This window comes from Falco rusticolus, chromosome 1 (genome assembly GCF_015220075.1).
Source record: "Falco rusticolus isolate bFalRus1 chromosome 1, bFalRus1.pri, whole genome shotgun sequence".
NCBI lineage: Eukaryota > Metazoa > Chordata > Aves > Falconiformes > Falconidae > Falco > Falco rusticolus.
Genome location: NC_051187.1, coordinates 106,797,225 through 106,803,224, shown reverse-complemented (window position 1 = coordinate 106,803,224; position 6,000 = coordinate 106,797,225). Strand labels below are relative to the sequence as shown.

General features: G+C 37.0%; 1 protein-coding gene across 1 annotated transcript in view; it reads left to right on the top strand.

Annotated features, from left to right (window-relative positions):
• Nucleotides 1-1,801: 1,801 nt before the first annotated feature.
• The window catches only part of PDE5A (phosphodiesterase 5A), a 142,597-nt gene continuing 138,398 nt past the window's right edge, over nt 1,802-6,000 (top strand). The window contains exon 1 of the mRNA XM_037394438.1: nt 1,802-2,371. The gene's annotated coding sequence lies outside the window, so the exon portion shown is untranslated. The remainder of the gene's footprint in view (nt 2,372-6,000) is intronic.

Here is a 6,000-nt window from a genome sequence, read left to right as displayed (position 1 = left end):
ATAAGCATGTTTGTAATTCTTTGGTGAAACTACACACTTGCCTTTTCTGATGATTACTGTCTGAGAAAAGCCAGGCTCTCTTAGCCCCTTTTCACTGTACAGGTTTTGCAGTCTTCAGCAGATCCTCCAAAGCCAGCTAAAACCAAAGATCTCCCTACATGTAGTTCCTCAGCCAACCATATAATATAATAATTCTAATGCTGACAAAAATAGAAGTGGTTTGTCAGATGACATTGAAGTAGACTTAACCCCATAATGCATTAAAAGAAGTAATTACCAACGTCACTTCTGAGAGTATGAAGTTATTTTACATGAAACTAAGAAAGCACGCAACACAACTAGAATGCCAGAAAATATTTTGCAGCTCTTGCAAAACATGGGCACTGTTCTATAATGAACAGGGGTCTTTTTGTTTAGTGAAACAGAAGAAGGAATTTTTTTAATAGTTTAATGAATACCAGAAAAATCTGCTACATGCTGGGAGGCATCCTGGGAAGAGTTAAGCAAAATTTAAAACTTTGTAAGTGTTGATTACGCTTTCCAGAATTACTTTTCTGTTATCTTTAAAAAAATACATATGATGTACAAACATTTTTTTCCTATTTTCCAATAACATCCAGGTAGCTAATACATACCACACACACTATGTTCAACTCCACCACTGGAACCCACTTTATGAAGTCCTGTAGCATCCAGTTCTGTTCAAGGATTTTTGTTTGTCTACTAAAGTATCTTTTGTTAGAAAGAAACAGAATGGAAATATCTCGACCCTTCCCTTTAGTCTTTATGTGACTTTTAAAAGGTGAGCATGTTGTGCTACTGACAGTTCAGTCTGACTACTTATGTCATTACACACTTTAGTTTTCAAATATGTCACACTTCAACCAGCTAGGTTGAATTTTTTTCTTCTTCTTAGACTCTGGATTATTATTTTTTTTTTTTTTTAAGTTTATAGAAAATAGTTCATCCATTTTTGGAACAAATGTGGTGAAGGAGGGTTTTGCCAACATTCATATTTTTCATCTGTTTTCTGAAGAGCCATAATGATTTATAACAGGAGCTTGAAATCTGGCTGCGAGACAACCCTCAAGTTAGAACAGTATCTTTTTTGTCCCCAGGAAAATCTGTTCTTAAGCAGCTGGGTTAAGAGTTACAGAAAAACCTCAGTATTTACAAAACAAATGGTTACATTTTCATTTTTTGAATGTTTCACCAGGAACATGCAAGCCCTGAAGCCTGCTGAGCCTCTTGTCCTGAGCAGGTACTACACATCTGAAGGTACAGCTCAGGAGAGCCTTATCTTGAACAGAGCTCTTGTTTTCTTATAGCAAAACGATGACATCAACAGAAAAAGTATAATGGAAAAGTTAATAAAGAAAAAGATAATTAGAAATTAGTTGGGTATGAAACAATCTTAACACTTTATACACTGTAAGGCAGCATTATTAAACTCAACCTGTATAATTTCCCTAGAATTTCAGGGCTTGTTCTTCAGTTGTAACTCAAGGTCTATTAACCTATCAGTGGAGTTACATTAGTTTGCTCTGACTAATATTCTTTAGTTAAGCAGCCAAGCAAATAAAATCACTTTGGCTGTGTTTTTAAAGCCCTTCCCAAATATTATCTGAAAGGCTTCTTCAGTGGAAAAAGCCCTCAAGCATAGGACCCTGATGTAGGACACAGCCCTGAACTGGCTGCACATTCCAAATTGTGGGTCAATAGGATTTTCACAAGGGTACCCTAGTTCACTGCTTCCTCACAGCAGCTTCAGAGGGAGGGGAAAAAGGGTCTGAAAAACATTCCACATTTCAGCAGAGTTTTTCTAGCTGTGCAGACACAGAAGTTGCTGAAATGTCCAGAGGGACAGCCTTAGCAAGCCTGTGACCTTCTATGACAAAATGGACCGTGGTATTTCAGAAGGGATTTGGTTGGGATTGTTAAACGTGCTAAAAAGAGAACTGCTTCTTGGAGATTATATTTTTTTTTTCAATCAAGTAACACTATATTTGGATTGGAAACAGCCTGTGGATGAACAGGAATAACCATCAGAAGGCAAGTGAAAAGTTTCAAGCAGATACTACAGTCAAGGAAGAAACAACTTGAACGTATTTGGGCAAGTTTCCATATTGACTCAAGCAACACTTTTTCCCATGACATCAGATTCAAAACAAACAATATATTATAGTCCATATGTTAATTAAAGAAAGCCCAAGCAGTGCAGAGGCATGCACCAGCCTACCGAACACCGACTGAACAAAAGCTGGATTGCTTGCAAGCCATGGAAGTTAATCAAACAAATAAAAAGCCCCGAGTTTTCAGGATAAGGAGCCTGGGTAAGACTTCTCAGCAAGATGAGGTTGTGAATACTGAGGTAAGATTGAAAGCAAAACTGCCTAGATACAAATTATAGAGTCTAAATAACAAGTACAATAAGTAAAAAGTGCTTTGAATATGCAGCAAACTCAGAAAACTGTAAAGTTGGTTGCGGATAATGTGCTTAGAGAATCTGAAGTTCTCTACCTGCCTGAGGTCATATGGTATTTGCATGAGAAATGTGGGCTACAGAATGGTTTGCAGTCAGAGTTCAGAAGATCTTTTGGCAAATTGAACATGTTCCCAGTAAGATGATGCTGAGGAGGAACATGCAAGAGAAATATATAAATGCTGTTTTCACAAGAATAATGCTGTTTTCTTAGAACTGGCTGTATTTTAAGGGAAGAAAGCTTGCATGCAACCCTCATGAGATGCCAACGTAATCTATCAAGAACAGTCAGTAAATCACACCATTTAGCAACTTAAAATGACATGGTACATTTTAAAATGCAAAACAAAACCAAAACCATGTTCTACAGGAAAAACAGGTACCTGCTAGGCGTAGCATATTGATGGCATTTACAGAAGAACCGGTAATTGCACTTCTACTTTAACATGGCCTAATAACAGTAATGCTTACTACATACAGCTGAATTCACTGAGGTATTTTATCACACCTTGAATTATCTGATCCATTGACCCTGAGTAATAAGAAACAGTAGACCACTTTTGTTCTTTCTCACAAAATTTAATAAGGTAAAATTAGAAAGGAGCCCTGTCAAATGAGGACAAATTTGACTAGAAGGATAAAGTAGGCAGGTTGCTAAATTTCAATTATGTTTTAACAAAGGGATCTAAGCTCATAGGATTAATAGCCACAGAAAATCATGAAATCAAATGTTGTATTATTGTCACTGTTAGATTAAAGTGGAAGAACCTAGGATTAGAGATGTATTAAGGGAAAATAACATTTGGTTTGTACAGTACCATACACATTCACAAAAAACAAGAAATACCTTGTTCTTTAGCCAGACTTCTGAAAACGCAATTCACCTATAGATATTTTTTTCCCTGTTTTAAATGGTGGATGTAGTTGAAGGAGTTGCTTTCTAGTTTTGTACATCCATCTCCATTCTCCTATATTGTTTCCAAATGCTTTAGTCCAGGAATGACTTTTTATTGTCAAACTACACAGTGAAACTCAGCTAAAAAGAAAAAATATCTATATAACTATGTAAACAAATTTGGCAACCATAATTCTTTGCCATCCAATCTGGATTTCTGCAGCAGGTTCCTTCAAGATAGATTCTTATCTATAGAGATATTTAGCTAACAGCAGACTTAATTAAACCCAGGTACTGTCAAGAAGAGGCACAGAAATGTGCTGCTTCCAAGTAACAGCAAATCTCCTGAGATAGCCACAACAGCAAGCTGTTATCTGTCAAGAAAATCCTCAAGATTCGTAGTATTGTAGATTACCTCCCACATCTCTATGTACTTTAGCATGTATCTACTACAGTTATTTGGAGCATACAGTGTTTTAAAAGTTGAATATTACTGCCAGCTGAGGTGTGTTAACATCTGCATATTGGTCTTGCACTGACCTTCAGTGCCTAATTCCTAATAGAAAACAGCTTTTTTTTCCCCACATATCTCCTAATTCTGCTTTACGGGAAGTAATGGTGACATCCTAGCCAAATCTGTTGCATAAAGATCACAAGGGTTTGGAGGAGGAAGAATTTCACATCTTTATATGACTAGTGGGTTTTTAAGTATGGTCTCGAGGCCCAGCCTGAAACCACAGGTATAGAAAGTGCCTGCCATCATTCCACAGCCACTTGCAAGTTACACAGGGTATATCACACACGAGCACTCCTTTACAACTCTAAAAAAAAGTACTAACACTGGGTGTTTAACAGCTTCCCTTAAGATGTAGTTAACTATAACTTGGCTTTCACTTATCAGTTTAAAAGACTGTGCTGTAGGTTCAAGAAATTTTAGAAGAAAAAAGTAGAGTAGGTCTGGTAGCCTTAACTAATCCTTATAAAGTCATTAATGTTAAGCTGAGGAAAGCAAATACGAGTAGTCTGACAACTGTCAGGCACGTTAGCTATCTTTCAGCCCTTCCTCTTGATCTGAAGTTGTGGCTGTACACTCCCTTGCAGTGTGCAGAAGACAGAAGGGAGCACAGCCAGGAATGACTGGGAACATTCTAAACCTCACAACAGGCACAAGTGTATAAGACTAAGTAGTTAGTTATGTTTTCAACAGCGCTACACTTCTGGTGTCCAATGCCTAATTCCTAACATACAGGCAAAGGATACAAAGCGAGAGACAGACATGGTGTAGTATAATTGCACTTAATGCATTGCAGTGAGTAGCACTGTATCCATTCTGTACAAGAAAAACTACCTTTACAGAATAATACATGATTAAGTAACCATTATCTTGATTAGGGTCAATACAAAGCACTGATGTCACTATTGCAAACACTTTGTAGGAGGTTTTTCTGTGTTCCTATTTCAAACTCTGGCAAGTAACATTTGCTTATTTAACAGTGAATCATTTAAGTCTTAGCAATTTTTTTTTCATTAGCATAATAAGCACAAATTACCCCAGTATCTATTTCATTGGATGCACGTAAGACAACATCTCTGCAACTGTTTTGCTTTTAGTAGTCATGCCACCAGCAATCACAAACACTTCAGCTATACAGATCATAGTTTCCATGCTTTACCTAACTGTTCTGTGAAACTTCCTTTAGTGTAACATGCCAGCATTTTGTTAATAGAAAAACCAGATATTTTCACATTTAGTCTCTTAGTATATTCTATACATGGAATTGCTTTTAAGATAATATTTATTTTAGTATATGGAAAGCAGTCTAATGGCATAGTAGACTACCATGAAACACTGGGCAAAAAACATTCTGCTGGACTGAACCAGCTGTCAAGCATGTCTTTTCAAAAAACTTGAAACCATGTTAACTGCTACATCTTAGTTTTCACACACCTCAGCAGTTCTTTGTTCTGGCTGGAAGTATAAACCATGAAATTACTGTTCTTGCAGTATTCAGAGTTTGGCCACAGCCAAGAAGTCCTGGAATTGTAATAGTGTATTCTTTGGGGTATATTCAATGTTAAACTGAATCTCCAAATGTTTCTTGGCTCACCTGCCATTAACTGGACCTTGAACTTACCATTTGTATTCAGTGGCAGGGGGCTAGCGCTGCCATCTGTTTTGACAAATGTTTTCCATTGCCTCTGCATATCTGACAGAACATGCGGCATATTAGGGGAAGGTTAACTTCTCTTTCTGAGCCACCAAGAATTCTTTGAGTCCTCAGAAATCTCATCAGAACATAACTAAGAAGCTAATTGTAAATCTGTTTATAAAGCATTGTAGTTTGTCATGAGCTGCAGGTCTTAAAATCTTCCTTGATCCTTATCACTTGTTCTCTGAGCATGTGCCTAGACTTCATTCCTTTAGGTCTAAAACCTTAAGAGTGAAAAATCATAGCCGTAGGCATTAAAAAAAAAAGTCTGTATTGCTATTACTTTTGTCTTCTTTGTTTGAAATACAGAGCACAAACCAGTGATAACTGCACAACTGCTCTTTAACATGCACAAAGTCAGATTTTATTAAAACCAGCAATCCCTAAACAGACTTTGAAGAACAGGACTTTAT